The sequence below is a fragment of the Hesperophylax consimilis genome, chromosome 17, assembly GCF_061612785.1.
Source record: "Hesperophylax consimilis isolate HC1 chromosome 17, BYU_Hcon_1.0, whole genome shotgun sequence".
Lineage (NCBI taxonomy): Eukaryota > Metazoa > Arthropoda > Insecta > Trichoptera > Limnephilidae > Hesperophylax > Hesperophylax consimilis.
The window spans coordinates 11,295,680-11,314,886 of record NC_142852.1 but is presented as its reverse complement, the minus strand read 5'-3'; positions in this window follow the sequence as shown (position 1 = coordinate 11,314,886).

The window sequence follows — 19,207 nt, the reverse complement described above, 5'->3', positions numbered from 1 at the left end:
ATACTACGGGGATCAATCCAAAGGGTAAGTCGGCATATCCGAATTTTCCACTCCTATTGCGACGGTGCTTTTCCGTCCCCAACACGTTTACTATAGGCTGGTCCGTTTTCAACTTGAATACTGTACCTCCATAGGGACTCAACTTCGCAGAAGTCAAGCTTAATGGCAAAAAATCGCATTCATACTAAGGAAAAACCATTCTCATGTTCTTACTGTGACTATTCTTGTTCTCAAACGACAAATTTAATGACTCATATTTGCATTCACACTAAGGATAAACCTCTTTCATGTTCTTACTGCGATAATTCACGTTCACAGAAGTCACGCAGACAGAATAGCACTCATGCTTAATAAAAACCATTCTTACTGTAATTATTACACACATTATCACTCATATTTAGGATAAACCATTTTCATTTTCTTAGTGTCATATCATGTCACTATTCATGTTCACAAAAGTCAAGCTTAAGAAGAAACATTCGCCCTCATACTAAGCAAAACCCATTCTCATGTTCTTACTGCAATCATTCTTGTTCACGGATATCCAGCTTAATTTTACAAAACGCCCTCATGCCTAGAAAAAATCATGTATCATGTTCTTTTTGCAATTATATATTTTATTCTAAGAAAATTGACAGTTACTTTGTTGTTTGATTCATATGAAATTTACTTTACTGAGAAACCAATTATTTATTTCCTCGTTATACTTATACATTGTGTATTAAACAATTAAGCAGTATATTGTCTACATCGTGCATAGTTTCTGTCTTTTTAGATACATTTCATTATATTTTTGGTAATATTTTGCGTATATTTAAATATTGCACATCTCAGACAGTTTTTTGTATGACCGACGAGTATTAAACCTGTCTCATCTCTGAGGCGTTATGCCCCACAGGTCGGGCGTACGCCCCACCGTGGGAAACACTAGTCTATACACAAATTAATTTACTTATATACTTTTTCCCTATTTATATTTAAAAAATATTTTTGAATTGTTATCTACCAAGCCAATCTGTAAAAATAGTTGGGATGCAGGCAAATTCTCAAATTGTTGTTTTATAAAACTATCTGGTCGGTAGCTGAGTTGACATCGCGTTTGGGTCCCACCCAGGCGTAGTGTGTTCAATTCTTCGGCTGGCTAAGTCCTCCATCACAACACAAGCAACATTTTCCGCTTACTGTGGTGGTAGTAGGAGATTTTCAAATATTGTCAGGTTATTCGTAACCCGGGAATGTTTGTCTTTCTTTTAAAAATAATTAAAAATAAATAATCTGTTAATTACTGTTTGTATTTGTGTTTTCTCCTTAATCAAATACAGTCGTGTTTTCTCTGTTCAAAAATCTCAAATCATACTATTCTATTGTCCGGTTTTCCGAAATTCTAAACCGGACAGCCGTTAAAAAAACCGTACTGTCCGGTCCAAAAGCGGACAAGTGGCAACCCTTGTCATATCTGATGATCCGTTGCTATTAAATGTTTGCAACAAGACTTATCTTCCCTAATAAAACGGTCACATGACGCAAGCCTATCCATAAATAGTAAAAAAAAACAATAAATAATACACATATGATCTCCATTTGATCGCCTCAGATTCGATAACACCTGAATTAATATCTGACAACTTAACATGTATTCATCAAAACATTTTGTAGCCTGCAAATGAGATTAAATTGAAATTGTAATTGAATACATTTATTTGGGAGTGACATTCAAATGAACAATATTTGTAAAAAACTGAGAGCGATTGTGGGTAGATTATATAAACTGAAGTGTTTCGTTCCTGTGAATATGTTATCATTTACCTATCACTCCCTGAATCAGCTCTACGATAAGGAATAACCACTTTGGGACATTCTAGCTAAACTTATTTAAATAACCTACAATCATTACAAAATTTTATAGTTAAATTACTATTTTCAAAAACTTTTTTTCACAGAGACTTAACATTTCATTGCTAGATCGAAACTTATTAAACTTATCTTGCGTGTGCAGGTCTTACTATGGGATAAACTATTGATTCAGCATATAAAATAAATAATATGAACACAACACTAGGTTCACAAATAATGAAGGCTGCTTGTTCCCAAATATAACAATAAATATATTATATTTTATGTAATAAAATGTTCAACGTAAATTCCCAAATAGATTCAGATATATGCTGAATGCGTGGCTCATAAGTAGAAATACGTTACACAAATCATCACTGTCAATTAATAGCCGTTATTTATTGGCATGCAGATTTAGTGTTATTTCAGATTTCCTGTGCCAATAATAATAATCTGAATATCTTATAAGTAGTTACAATAATATGTATATTTACATTGTAATTGAAAATGTACATCCTGTTGACAAACTGCTTATTTGTAGTTTAACGGAATAATACTTTACACAACAGTAAAATATCGTTATTCCATTTGGATTTCCTGGAAACTCAAAAACCCAGGTAAACGTCTTGGATAGAATAGAAATGTATTATAGTAGATTTTTGATTTAAACATGTATTTGGTTTAAGTTTAAAGTGTACCTACATTTTATTTGAAGATAGAAGATATAAAAAAAAACTCGACATACTAATATGGTATCTAGTTCCCACTGATGTTTTAGAAAGTAGAAGTTTTATAAAAATATGTAACTATTGAGCAATCAAAACTAAAACATGGGAAAGTAAAAATACGGATTACTGTTGATTTATAAGAAAAAATCTATCTTTTTCAGTGTATTTTAGCCAAGATTTGATGTGTTTTTTATAATGGTCAACATCTCATGAAAAGTTGTAATTAGTGTGTTGTACATTTGAGGGGCAATGAAATGAATATGCCTTAATCTGGTTTTGCAATGGGGTACTGCAAATACATAAGTGCTATGTCTTTAGCTAGAACGGTTATCATTTTTTACTTGATTGTTAGAACGCCATAAATAAATTGTAGACATTGTCCAAAATATGACTTTCTTGGAACAATTGTTTGAAGGGAAAATTTTGAAGTTTTTACTATACAATCTGCATTCTGCATCTGTGTAGATAAAGAAACAATAGCGCGTGTTGATTTTACTTCCAACAGATGGCGCTGAAAAAAGTTCTTAACTGTGACAGGTGGCATCTATATAATATATAGATCCAGAACATTACTAAATAAACGTCATCTTTTAAAAAACAACACAAGGGTATACCCCGATGCTACATTTTTTCAACAAAAACATCTAAAAAATCTAAGAGAAGAACTGGAAAAACGAAAGTCAAATGGCGAATATGATATTACTATAAAATATGTAAACGGAAACCCTAAAATAGTGCAAACACCGCCAAAAAACGATGTAAACTCAAGATATACTACCAGAACGCACGGGGACTACGCACCAAATTAAATGAACTACGTTCTACAATATCGCTACACCATTACGACGTATATGTGCTGACAGAAGCTTGGCTCGACTCGGAAATAAAATCAACAGAACTCGGACTTAACAACTACAAAATTTTTCGCTGCGATAGAAACTCTAAATCCAGTTCCAAAACAAGGGGAGGCGGAGTACTAATTGCAATAAAGAAGAAATTGATGTCAACAAAACTCAAAACAAAAAATAATACACTCGAACAACTATTTGTACAAATTGATACCACTGTAGAAAAGATAATAATTGCAACTTTATACACACCGCCACTATCTGATGCCGGAAACTATCGAAGCCACAGCGAAGACGTTGAAAATCTACTCTACAAATACCCTAACTCTAAAATTATTATTCTCGGGGATTACAACCTCCCTAACCTAAAATGGAAAACAAGTGATAGTGGTTTCATTGTTAATGAAAGTCAAAATGATCGTGCACGTGAGATATTAGATATGACAAATTTTTTAAATCTTTTACAACATAACTTTATATACAACATAAATGATCGCTTACTAGATCTAGCAATATCAAATTATCCTTAATTGTTCATTGAGAAATGTAATGATCCTCTGTTACCTGTTGATAATCATCACCCCCATCTTTATATTAAGTTAAATATATGTGGCGTCGAGCCGAAACCCGTTGAAAAAACTCTCAACTACAAAAAAGCAGATTTTGAATCTATAAATTCTCATCTTTCGCATGTTGACTGGTCTTTTTTGTCTGACGTTAATACCGACGATTCCTTAGAAAATCTATATTCAATATTCTCCACCACTATCAAATCATATGTACCACTATTTACTCCTAAAAAACATACATATCCAACTTACTTCTCATCAGAACTAATAGCCTCACTACAACAAAAAAAAAATACTTCATAAAAAATTCAAAAAAACTCTGAAGAAAATCGACTATACAAATTTCAGTGAAAGTAGGAAAAAATGCAAAGATCTCTCTAAAATCTGTTATAAAACATATATAAATTCTATCGAGAACACAGCCTTAAACTCGAACAATCTCTGGAAATTTATTAAAAAAATAAACAACGACAGCACAGACTATCCTCCAGAAATGCACATGGAAGACAAATACGCCAACAATACGCAAGACATTGTAAATCTTTTTTCTGATTTCTTTAAAAATGTTTATGATGATGAAACACTAGAAGAAAATATTCCTTCATACACATTCAAAAAAACCACACATTTAACAGACTGCTACATCACCGAAGAATCTTGCAAAAAAAAATTAAGTTCCTTAGACATAAACAAGTCTGCAGGCCCGGACTCCATCCCGCCAATTTTTCTAAAACAGTGCTCCTCCGTATTGTCTAAACCACTAACCATTTTATTTAACCACCTACTATCCTCTGGATATTTTCCAGTCTACTGGAAATCCAGCTATATTATTCCAATATTTAAAAAAGGTGACGAGACTGACATTTCAAACTATCGACCAATATGCATACAATCTGTATTACCCAAAATCTTTGAATCTTTAGTTTTGGAATAAATATATCCCACACTAACAAAGTTAATAAATGACAAACAGCATGGCTTCATTAGAGGTAGATCAACTACAACAAATTTACTACTGTTTCAAAACTATATATTGGAGTCTTTTTCTAAAAATAAACAAGTTGACTGTATATATACTGATTTTTCGAAAGCCTTTGATAAAGTGCCTCACAAAGTACTGATCCAAAAACTTCATGCTATAGGAATCAGAGCGAATATGTTAAGCTGGTTAAGTAGCTACATATCTGGTAAAACTTTACTTGTTAAAATAAAATCTTTTTTATCTAAACCAATTTTGGCCACTAGTGTCGTACCGCAAGGTAGTCATCTTGGCCCAATTTTATTTATTGTTTTTATAAATGACATAGTCAACTGCTTTAAAAATGTCAATGTACTGCTATTCGCCGACGATATTAAATTATATAAAGAAATACCTTCCTTAAACGACTGTCAAGTTCTTCAATCTAATATAGACATGTTAAATAACTGGTGTTCACAAAACAATTTATATTTAAATGTAGAAAAATGCAAAATTTTGACCTTTTCCAGAAAAAAAACATCACAATTTTTTGGCTATTCAATAAATAAAACAAATTTAGAAAGAGTAAAGGAAATGCGAGATCTTGGCATAATAATGGATGAGAAACTAGACTTTACGGCCCACATTCAACAAACTGTGAATAAGTGTATGAAAACATTAGGTTTTATATTAAGAACAATTAAAAACTTTGAATCTTTACAAATCATAAAACTATTGTACATATCCCTTGTTAGAAGCCTGATAGAACATAACTCCATAGTTTGGTCGCCCTTCTACAATGTACATATTCATAATGTTGAAAGAATTCAAAGAAAATTTCTACGCTTCGTCAATTTTAAACTTAACATCCCTTTAGAACACATAAATTACCAGTCATTATTGTATCATTTAAATATTCCGACATTAGAAAACAGAAGAAAAATAAACGACCTAACCTTTTTATTAAAATTATTGAACTCTAAATTCGATTGTTGTGAACTCCTGCATTTAATAAATCTACACATACCCACACGAACAACTAGGCAAATATCAACATTTTACATACATACATCTCATTCCAACTATAGTTTTCACTCTCCAATACAACGTTTACACAGTCTTGGTAACAAATACTTAAATAATATAAATGTATTTGACAATAATTTGAACTTGGCCAACTTTAAACGGAGTATGTGCGAACTATTTTTACCTAATTTGTAAACTATTGTTATACTTTCTTATTATAATTATGGTTGATTTTGTGGATTTTAGAAGATTTTATATTTTTCGTTTCACTTACTCTATCCATACCTATATTTTTAAAATTCTTATATTTTATGTAACATATTTTGTCAACTCTGATATTTTTTTTATGTAACCTGTATTTTGCTAACACTGATTTTTTTATTTTTTTTAAATTTTTTATATGTCATCTGTATAACTAAAAAATAAAGATGTACATTATTATAGGTAAAAGCCCTATGGGCGTTTAAATAAATAAATAAAAATAAAATATAGATATATATAAAAACACACGCTTCTTCGAATACAAAGTTGTGTCAAAATTTGAAAGCAATCGGTGAAGAACTTTCGTTTGTTTAAGATTTTGAACAAACGAACATTTGTATTTTTATTTACACATATAGACGATAATCTTCATATTTAATTTTTGGTAAATTTCCAACGTTTAATACTCGTATAATAATAATTATTGCCACATTGACTTTGGACTCCCAACAAATATACATCGAAGGAATAAAATCAATATTGATAAGTTGATAAGGTACTATGGAACCATTCGCTGATAATATCGTGTATATTTAGCACTTGGTAACATTTCATATTTGATTATGTACCTAACATGTACATGTTATTTGTATTCAATTAAATGTTCAATTTTATTGGAATAACTTTGATGGTTTTATGGATTATACGTTTTAAATCATTGAAGAAGAAGATAATACTGATAAATCTAAACAAAACATGAAACGGAACAAGACACAGAAATATTAAAAAGTTAACGGTCTCAACTTGGATTCAAGCCCAGGATCTTTGTCTTATCTATATACGTAAAAATGTAGAAGTTCGATTCTTCAAAATCTTAAATCTCCGAAATTTATTCAATGATTGCTTTAAAATTTTGACACAACGTTGCATTTGAAAAAGCGTGTGTTTTTATATACCTATGTAGATGTCACCTGTGAGAGGAAAAAACGTGTGTTTTTTAAAATAGCGCCATCTATTGAACGTAAAAGAAACACGCTCTTTTATTTAGCTATCTGTACAGACAGACTGAGCCACAACAACGATTGGCTGAGTACAGCTAAATGACGTATAATAATTAGGTTTCAATGGCCGAGTGGTAAGACAAAGATCCTGGGTTGGATTCCCAGCTGAGACCGTTATATATTTATTTTCTGTGATTTTCTCTTGATTTGTAGTCTAGGATCTGACAACTGAGGTCGTCAAGGGACTTTTTTTTTAATTCAATTTTTATTCTTTGAAAATATTTTATTTCGTTCTGTTTGTGGCAACCATTTTTGCTTCATCGAATATCCGGCAGATCCAGACTAGGGTTTGCAAAACCCTCACCCCTTAAAAAACCCGCGGGATTGCGGGATAGCATTTAGAAATCCTGTGATATATTTATTTTTCTTTATTTTTTTTATTTATTTTTTTTTATAGTGAATACCTCACAAGAGTCCCAACTGCTCCCGTCTGGAGCCAGTGAGACTATGGCATCCCCAAATCCCCAACAGACCGCCCGTTTCTGCACAGAGTCGAGGGTTTTTTCAGGTATTTTCGGGCTTCACACCAGAGGTGGCTGCCAAATCCAACCGTGGGGCGCCCTTGTGATTTGTACAGGGTTAGCAGTTGTGTACTATTCAAGTATTTGCGGGCCCTGTACAGTACGCCCTCATTAACCTCAATTAATTGAAATATTCAGAACTGTTTTATAGTGAATTGTTTTATAGTGAATACCTCACAAGAGTCCCAACTGCTCCCGTCTGGAGCCAGTGAGACTATGGCATCCCCAATTGGGGGATGTTGTGAGGCTGAGGGTAAGTGGGGAAGGGAAAGAGGAAGGTGGGGAAGTACCTGGCTATTCAGATCTAGTCACGAAACACGGCTAAAGCCATTTGGATATTATAAAATATATACCAGAATATTATAAAAATACATAGAAAATGTGACAGTGGAAGTCATTTAAGAAGTTTTTTTGTCATCTTTTCATCATCTTCTGAGTTAATCATTGTATAAAAATATGTTTAAAAGTAACGTGGTAAGTATTTTTGGAAGACTTCGATTAAAAATGAGATCGTAAAAATAAGCACTACCTATGGAGAGTCCTGTCACCCATACATGAACAGTAAACCAAAACAGTTTGGTGTAAATTTCAATTCCGCAAATGCCGCACAAACAAATCTCTCCAATCCTCGGGATTATATATTGCAGAAATCCTGCGGGATTGCTGGATACAGAATTACGGGATTGCAGATCTTAAGCCAGAATCTAGTCCAGGTTGCTCATAAAATCTTTTATCTTTTCTTTTTCATTATAATTTCATTGTCATTTATTATACCTACTGTTTTAAACATAGCAAACCATAATTTATTTTCGATAATATATTTATAAAAGGATCTGTTTCTTCTTTCATTAATCTGAAAAATAAACCATTGCTCATTTATGTATCGTTTTCTTTACCAAAAATAGTTTCATTTAGAATTAATCTGAAAAATTACTTGTTTCTCATTTATTTACGGTTTAAAAACATTTTTAATTAATTTTAAGTTATTCTTACATCGTCGTGTGTGCTAATAGTATTAGAAACATATAAACATTACACTCATTGGCAAACAATGGATCTTTTAATATAAGTACATATTATATGTCACAAAAAACATACATTTTAGAGGAATATATGTTAACTAAATTCCTCTTTAAATTAAGGCGATGCCATACGTAAAAATTTCATCAAAAATTGGACGCGCTGTCAAATGAGTGGAAGGACCGGTACACCAAAATTATGAGGTGTGTAACTGTTCTCCAGGAAGAAAATGCCAGCCCAAGACAGGAAATGGAATCAATCAGAGACGCTCAAGATGAAATGGAGCAGCGTAGCAGAGTATGTAACCTGGACATTCATGGCATTCCCGAGTCAAAAGGTAAATTGAATAAGAATTTGTTAACATTACTTGAGAGAATGGGGTCCAACATTGACGTCCTGGTTCCGAGTGGCGCTGTGGTGGCGGTGCACCGCGTCGCTCGCAGTCACTCGTCGCCCTCCAACCGGCCACGCAACATAGCCGTCCAGCTCACTACAAAGCGTCTCCGTGGTGATGTCATCGCTGCGGTAAGGACTCGTCGTGGCTTCACAACAGGCCTACTAGGACTTGGCGCTCCCACCACTAACTTCTTATAAAATAAAATACTCTTTGCAAAAACACGTGCCGCCGGAAAAAAAACGGCTGTAAATACGCATGAGTGCGGAATGACAGTATCCTGGCGAAAAGGAATGATCTCTCTCGAGTGGTCACCATTCATCGTGAGGGAGACCTTAACAAAATTAGCACTCATGATCAACAAAATATGTGACTTCTACAACACAGTCGTTACTGCTGCTGTCGATACCAACTCTCTCACACTATCCTGTACCCAGTGGCGGATTAACCCTAAGGCAAAGTAGGCACGTGCCTAGGGGCGCCAGTTACAAAGGGGCGCCGGCGGGCGCCCCTAGAATTAAAAAAAAATATATATATATATAAACTTAATTTTGTAAGTAAGTATGCACCTGCTTACACAATATAAAAGATTATTTACTTCTGTAGAGATGCAGAGCTTCCAAAGCATACTCGCCTTCTTGATTATTCCTCCATGCCTCCATCGCATGATTTTTTAATAGAAGACCGCTCGCTCGTGGATTCGTTCGCGGGCGTTGCTAGATTGCAGGGCAAAGGGCGCAGCGGGGGCAGGGGCTAAGCGGCCGGCACCGGACTTCCGAACGGATGACGGGGTGACAGTCAGGGGGGTATAACTCCGCTTAAAAACGTCAATACAAATTATAGACATGGTAAAAATCTATGTTTGTGACGTAGGCGATGCGTATTTTTTTTGTTTCTTTCTCACTTTACCATAAGACTCGTGCGCCAGAAAGAGAGGTTTCGCAAACGGTATAATGCGTGTTCTCGCCGCTAGGTGGCCGACTCATGCTTCCCGCCATTTCACTTCCTCTAAAAAACTGTAAGAAAAGTTTGACAGACGCCGTTGTTTGTCATCATAAAATTGTCAAATATCTGGTTGTGTGAAACAGTTGATTTATGTGTGATAAATAACATTTATGTGCCTACCGATAAAGTCCTTAACGTATTGTGTGAAAGATGTACGGACCGAGACTATTCGACACAAGTTTCCAACCATAACCTCTGAGAGTCCATTTCGAGAATGGTGTTCAGCACGTATCATGACTACATCCTAAAAGGTATTCTATACTGCATCAGCCTATAATAATAATAATATGTTTTGTTAATTCAGTTAATCTAATAATTATATTTATTTCACAGCGTAACATCTCAACCAGCAGCGTACCCGTTGCTGCACAGGGGATGCTAGTAGAAAATGAAGGTACATATCTGTTTTATATTACTTAAAAGGGAATAGTTTTGTTCTTCTAATATGTCAATCTTTACTTCAATTTTTCAAGAACTATGATATATTTTTTCCAGAAATAAGTGCAGGACCCAGTCATGTCTTCTTTGCAACCAGCAGTGTCGCTCTTGCTGCACAGGGGATGGCAGTAGAACATGGAGGTACATATCTGTTTTATATTACTTAAAAGGGAATAGTATTGTTAGTTTTGTTCCTCTAATATGTCAATCTTTACTTCAATTTCTTCAAGAACTATGATATATTTTTTTCCAGAAATGAGTGAAGGACCCAGTCATGTCTTCTCTGCAACCAGCAGCGTTGCTCTTGCTGTACAGGGGATGGCAGAACATAGATGTAAAATATCTTGCATAGGTGACCCATATGATCCCACTAAGAAATTTGCTATCAACGCTCTTGAAATTCATTATGTCGTCGAGTATGTACTGAATTATAATTGCGAAAATTTATATCTTGTGCCTGTTATTGAAGAAACCATTGCCAAATATATATGTTTTGATTGGCTTAATTGTAACGAACATAAATTTTTTTTATTCAATTCATTATCAAAATTACTGTACCATTTATAATCAATGCATGGTGTACCGATGTCAATAGAAAATTAATTGGCAAGGATACACTACCATACAATGGACCTGACTCCATGAAGAAAATGGCAGTACTGCAACATTTGAAATATGCTAAATATAGGAAGAAATGGTTGTCATAACTAATTTATTTTAATAAGTTAAAACCAATTAGGACCACAATTTGTTCCTATAAGCGTCTTTTAAATATCGTAGTACTGCCATGCTCCTCATTAAATCAGGTCCATTGTATTGTTGTGGTGTATCCTTGCCAATTTATTTTCTATTGACATCTCTATATGAGTAGTAGAATAATAACGAAAAAATAAATATACAAGTCAAATATTGTTATCGTTTGTAATTTTAAGCCAAATATTTATTCTCTGATGCGGAGTTTACATTATTCAGTTTGGCTGTATTAGTCTGCAGCCCATTTTCAGTCACCGACTAGTGTTAATAAAAAAATAGTCGAATTTGTTTATTTCATATGTCTAGTTTATATATAGTTCTACTTTTTTATTACATACTTGACATCATAATGAATATTCTCTCAACACCTTCTTTAAATTGTACTTTTGTATTTGGTGTTTTTATTTGTTATTATTATAACCTATTTATTTATCAGGTGCCAATATGTATTGTTAAAACAATAACCTATTGTTAAATTTACTTTTCTGTTTACACTGTTACATTCTTTATTTTGTGTACTATTCCTAAGTTAAAAATATCTTAAAGGCATATAAAGTTTTTTTAATTAAAAAATATTATAGACTTACTATTTATATATGAAAGGTATAAATATTTAAGTAATAAGATAAGTAGGAGGGAAACAAAAAAAATAATAATGTAATTAGACGCTAAAACAGTAGGTTGAATCGTTGACTGCCTTATTGACAATATTTTTTTCAATTGCCGTTGGATGTTGAAAGAAAATAACTATCATTTCCAACAGCTAGTTTTATATTGATACAGTAATTTCACCTTCTAAATGTGTTTTGTGCTTATATTATTGTATTTCATGTTTATATTTAAAAAATAAAATTATTGTACATGTAATTATGAGTTTGCTTTTCAGCTTCCTTCTGATAAAACGCTGTCCTGAGAAAATGAGCTGTAAAGGAAGTTACTTTAAAGGTCATTTCTTTCTTAAGCTAGCTTTAGACTTGTAAGTTTTTTCGTAAATTTACGACTTCTAGCCAATGGGCATATTGGATTTTCAAAATGCAATAAGCCCATTGGCTAGAAGTCGTAAATTTACGAGTCTAAAGCTAGCCTTAGGACAGGGCTTTGTCAGATGGGACCTTGTGGTCTTGGGTGACATTTTACTTATGTTTTAGGCTAATTGTAGTATCCTGTAGATTCACCTTAAAAGGGGGCTTGGATTCAGGATTGATAAAATACGTAAGGCTGGTTAAATAATTACAGAGATCGTTTATTGCTTGTTAACTGTGAGACTACAGAATACCGAATGACAATACAGACTACTGCTGAATTCCTCCCCGCACCTCGCGGCCCGTAGGTAGGTACCGTGTACCACATTCTCCCCCACTTAAGAGGAGAACTCCTACCAGGTTTACATCTTACCTGAGCCTGTTTACAACACATTTATATAGTTATCATATATAGCAGAATTATAATAATAGTAAGACATTATCTATAGGTTGTTACACATTAGTTTTTTCTATGCCACAGCCTTCCAGTCCAAGGAGACTGCCAAGGTGATTCCTGAAACAGAGGAGAAGACCCATTAGCCCCTGTAATGATCTGCACTTTTCAAACTTTTCCTTCTCTTCTTTCTACGATAAATTTTCTTTAAGTCCCATAGGTAACTTTTCCATAAGGCTTTGATTATGTATATATCCCGGGTAGGAATATCCTCCCTGCCGTCTTTACAAGCCTTTGCTCCTCTCTTTATTACACACCCCTTCAACTGTGTGCATCATAATTTGTCTACGTGGTTTACGGCCTTGAACGTAATCATTTCACGTGACGGTCCAGTATAAAAAGGTTTCACCGAACGTTGTGTTGGCTTTTTTATTTCTCGGTATAGAAACCTAGTTATCTTTGTATGTGTGTGGTACCCCTCGGTTCTTTTGAGATAGAGTGAGTTGAATCCATTACCGCTGTGTTTTAAAGCCATTTCATAAACCTTATTATTCTGAGTCGCCTGCTCTTCAACTAGCTACGTGATTCTACCTGTCATAGGGTTATGTGAGTATAATAAAGTGTTAGATTTTAAATATGTGATAAACATACGATAAATTTATGGTGTTAGTTGTCGGCGCCATCCATGTATATACTTTGGGAGGGAAGGGAGAGGAACGGGAATGATTTTTTTTCAAATTAAAGTTGGCTCCTCCTCTTTACCAAACAAAACCGATGGATGATAATTTGAACAAGGCGATCAATATCTGCGTGTCTGGATATCACAACCGACCGGGTCTCCCCTTGTTCCAAATCGGCAACCGTCACGCCAGAATAAAGAAAACCAGGTCTCCTCACCAATTTCAGAATTGCCCCAACCTCATGCACCTCCAGGAAAAACTACTTTACTGAGTGTAGAAGGGGAAAACGATGACATTCCTTGTCACGAATCTAGTCGCGAAAATGTGACACGTAAGGTCCTAAGTTACGTGCCACCTCTAGAAAACGCTGTAACTTCCTCGTCGTCGGGAATTTACATCCCTTTCTAGGTCAATAACATAGATAACACACGACGATCTTGTCAACATTTAGCCTGCTTCTATCGATAGGTTGTGTTCCTACCCATTCAGCCAATTATCATGTGAGATATATGTAAAGTTTACTCGAAATGCCAAATTTAGGATGAGGACTGTCTGTATTTTAATATTTGGTTCCAGTAATTATTTCATGAGGATACTAGCATCCTCGTGTATTAGGTATGGGTAACTTCTATTGAATACCTATCCTCTCAGGTAGGTATAAACGGACAATTGGTTTGATTTTTTGCATTTAATTTAAAGAGGCTGCCTACCTCTCGAAAGGTACCTGTTGAGAAAAGTTGTTCGGTTGGTGGTTTTATTTCGGAGATTACCATCTCCCTCTTTTGACTCTAGATTTGTCTTTGTGCATCCCAATTTGCAAATTAGAAAGTCAAACAATAGATGAAAATTATTAAATTTTGTTCTGTCTGGTTGCATCCGATCGCTTTCTATTCGGGCGGTCATACGCTAGCAAAACTTCTCCTTCGACTGACTGTACACTGCCGTAGCCTAAACGCCTCTATCCCTCATAGTGTTCGCTGTTTTAATTGTACGCCAGTGTTGTGGTAGGTACTCTGTAGATAGGTATTATTATACTGCGAATTTATATTGGTTGGCCTAATTTGTAATAGGTATTTAATGTTTCGTCGGCGATTCAATCTATCGCAGGGACAACGTCATGATTTGATTCGTAATGTTTTAAAAGAATAACAGATCGGCAGGTAGGTAAATTCTCGATATGACCCTCGGTCCAAGGCGTTCCCCTAAAACAAAAGTTATCGGCCTACATATGAAAAGGTCGTTGGCCCGTCTCTCGCTCACAGCTGGTTGACAGTTCGCCTAGCACATTCCTTTTAATGATAACATTATTTGGGCGGCAGGTGTCGTAAACTTAGTTCCTGTACCTCGGTTGTATCCGTCTTTTAAAAGGGTCCTCTGGAATTTAATAAATAATATAAAACTCACCCAGTTAGCCATCTCCCACTCTCAGCGTGAAGTCTACCTGGTTACACACTAAACAGCTAAATCAGTTTAGTTTTACGGTCTCCTCCCTACCGGCATTCCATCCTCCTTTTAGCGAAATCCTTGCAATTTATTCAATTTTGATCCCCTCCCTACGCCTAAAAAAAGGTAATTAAATAATTCTGTAGATACAATTGTACCTCCCTAATCTCTGTCAAGATTCGAACCCGAGTTTTATGATTTGGTTGATTCTCTGGTTTACGTCTCCGTGGGTAGAACGCCATCACGCCAATCGTTAATTCCTCCTTAATCCGATCAAACACTTCCTGCCTTTAAATACGTTCACTCTGTTTTAAACGCAATCATTATCATTATTATTTCCATGTTTTTAAGACAAGCAATCTAGTTCGAACTGTATACGAAATCACGCTTAAATCAACACAACTTTATAACACAATCGCGATCGCACAACACCTTGCGCCCCTGAGGTGATCTTTTCACAAAACGGCGCTCTACAAATTATCCAATTTTCTTTCCTCACTGAGTACAACCACTTTCACTTCACACAAACACCGGCTCAATAATATTTCACTTTAATTCAATATTCAACAAAGCTTTCCAACACCATCTGAATTCACTAATTAACTGTAATTTCACACAACACTTCTGATTTGTATCGATTTCTCGGAGCTGTCAACGTACCCAAGTTCAAAAATCGACTGTCCCAGCGATCTCTTCTTTCCACCTTCCCGTGGGAACGTGTTTACTTATAAAACCTGCCTGTCAATAAATCTTCTCCCAGTCTAAACAAAAAAAATTTTGGAGCACGTTCGTCTCGTTCATTCATGTGAGTATTAAAATCATCACACCCCTTTCCGAAAATAATGGGAAAGGTTTAGGTCTGATACTCTCATATCAGAGCCTAGATTGTCACTATACACTCTTACACGCTCTTTAGGATTCCACCTTACACTCATTGGTGTCAGTTGATCCTCATTTCTTTTCCAGATTTGCCCTGTGTCTTTTATGAAAATTAAGTAGGTATTAAATCCAATTCTTTTTTTAATGATACCTACCACCCAACTTTTTTTCCTCTAAAATCCTTAGTCATCACCTTTTTCCCCACCACAAATATATTCATATTTCTTTTCTTAGATATATAACTCTTTTTCTGATTTTCTCTACTAACTAATATTTTACTCTTTACTTTATCCGACATACACCTCTCCCCCCTCCTTTCCGCAATCACTGGAGAAATGAAATCAAACACGGACCTTAATCGTCGTCCTAACATAGCCACCGCTGGCTCTACACCAGTCGTGATATTTGGGGTATTCCTATAATCAATTAGGAATTTGGTTAACCTATCATCGACGTCTCTCGGTAACCCCCATTATGTCAAATATATTTTTTTTTAAATGTACACGTTTTAACTCCGTTTTCAGCTAACCCATTACTCTGCGGATGATTCACAGGAGAAGTGATGTGCTGGATTTTTTTATCTTTACAAAAACGCTTAAATTCTTCTGAACAGAAAACAGACCCGTTATCCGATACAATAGTTTCTACAGTACCAAATTGAGCAAACATCCTCTTTAATTCCCTTAAAGTATTATCCGTATTAGCTTGTTTTAAATTAATGCATTCTATCCACTTGGTACTTGCATCTACTATAATTAAAAAAATTGTATTAGCCATCGGACCAAAAAAATCAATATGTATCTTTGTCCACGGCTTTTCCTCAATCGGCCAATGTTGTAAAGGAGTTTTTGGTGGATTCGCCTGATTTTCCAGACACTCTTTACATGATCTAACTAAATTTTCTAAATCTTTGCCCATTTTTGGCCACTAGAAATACCCTCTTGCTAACCCTTTAGTTTTAGCTATACCTAAATGTGAATGATTTAACATATTTAACAAATCCCTTCTCATAGTATTTGGAATGATGGCTTTATGTCCCCAAAAAATACAATCTTCTACTAAAGACAACTCATCTCTAATTTTCCAAAAAGCCCATAACTCAATATCTTTTGGAATTTTCCTTGGCCAACCCTGCCGTAAATATTGTTTTACCAATGATAATACGTCATCTTTATTAGTGGTTTCCTTTAAATTATCAACATTTAATGGAACCTGAGAGTTATCACAAACATAAAATAACAACTCTTTTTCAACATCCTGAAAATTAATAGAACTCAGCTTCTCGATATATAAATCCTCCGATTTATTTGTCTCTTCTATTGGTAATCTTGATAAAAAATCTGAACAATTTTTTTCTGAAGCTACGTATTCAATTTCATAGTTAAACCCCGTCAAAATTAAACTGTAACGTTGCAATCTATTAGCACTCAACACAGGAATGCCCTTCTTTTCTGACAAAATTCGTACTAAAGCTTGATTGTCGCATTCTAATTTGAATTTCCTACCGTATAAAATACAAAGAATTTTTTTAATGCAAACACTATCGCTGTTGCTTCTAAATCTAAAATGCTATATTTACTCTCTGTGTCTGTCAATTTCCTTGATGCAAACGCTATAGGTCTACTACTACCATTTGAATAAGTATGTAAAATTGTCGCACCCAATCCCTCTAAGGATGCATCCGTTACTAATTTTACTGGTATACGTGGATCAAAATGTACTAACACGCAATCAGAAGAAATTTCTTTTTTAAGTTCTAAAACTGCATTTTCACAGTCCTTTGACCAAATCCACTCCGAATCTTTTTTTAATAATTTATATAGAGGTCCTAACAAACTAGATATATTCGGAATAAAATTTCTATAATAGTTAACTAAACCTAAGAAACTTCTTAACTGGTTAATATTACATGGACTACTAGACTCCATTATTGCTTTAACTTGACTTTCTAATGGTCTAAAACCTTCCTTCGAAATAAAGTACCCTAAGTATTCAATACTTGTTTTGAAAAATTCACATTTTTCTTCATTTACCGTGAGACCACAAAGTTTCAATCTATTCAAAACTGCTACTAAATTTTTATTATGTTCCGCAACTGATTTGCCCGTAATCAAAATATCATCACAAAATATAATTGTTCCGTTTAAACCTTGCAATGAATTAAGCATAACCCGCATAAATATACCTGTCGCTGCATTCAAACCATATACCAGTCGAGTATATCTATATAAACCTATGTGTGTAGCTATGGTAGTTATATCTCTACTACCTTCACTTAACTGTAATTGTGAATATGCCATTTTCAATTCTAATTAAGAAAACATTACCGCTCCACTGATTTGTGTCAATAAATCCGTAATTACGGGTACTGGAAATTTATTTACAACCACACCTGGATTAACTGTTAATTTATAATCTCCACAGATCCTAACTGATCCATCTTTCTTAATTATTGCAACAATGGGAGATGCATATCTACTCGTTTCTACTGATTGTAATATTCCCTCTGAAACAAGTCTATTAATTTCATGTTCGACTTTATCTTTAATATCTAAAGGTATTTGCCTTGCATTGCACATTTTTGAGTGAAATCCCTCTATTAATTCCAGCTCAACGCTATATTGATTAAATTTCCCTAATTTATTCGTTAATACGTCTCCAAATTGTGTTTTCAACTTATCGACATCTAAATTGCTTTCTTCATTAGCACCAAAATTATTTACTACCGTGCAATTATTCAAAAAACTAATGCTAATCCCAAATAATTCCATAAAATCCCTACCTAAAATTAAATCCGAACCATTTTCAATAACCACAAATTCAAAATTTTGTTGATTATTATTCCATGTAACCAATAAATTTATTTTACCGCTCGCCTTTAGCGGCTTGTTATCGTAACTCGCTAAGTGTAAATTAAATGGCATTAAATTAACATGTTTAAAATATAATTTATAGATACGTTCGGGTATGGCACTTATTCCCGCTCCTGAATCTATCATTGCCTCGAATGAAATATCATTTATTTTCAATTTAATTATGTACGGTTCAATCCTCTTATTAATACTTGAGACAAAAATCTTTTTTTTAATGCACGAAATATTTCTACAAAATTTAGCAATGTGACCTTTTTGACCGCATTTAAAACACTTCGAAAATTTATTATTCACAACCTTGCACTCTGATTTAAAGTGCCCGAATTTATTACAATTAAAACACTTTTTCTGTTCCGAATCTAGATGCTTCAATTTCGGTTTAAAATTATTACTATCGCGCGATGAACTTCTACTATGCCTCGAATTTAAATAAACACTTCGATGTTTCGATACTGATGGATTATTTTTCGGACTTTTTGATCTTGAACGTGAACTAGCTACTTGATAACACACTTTTTCATCTTTAAAATTTGCTTCTGAAGCCTCTAAACACGCTGCGAT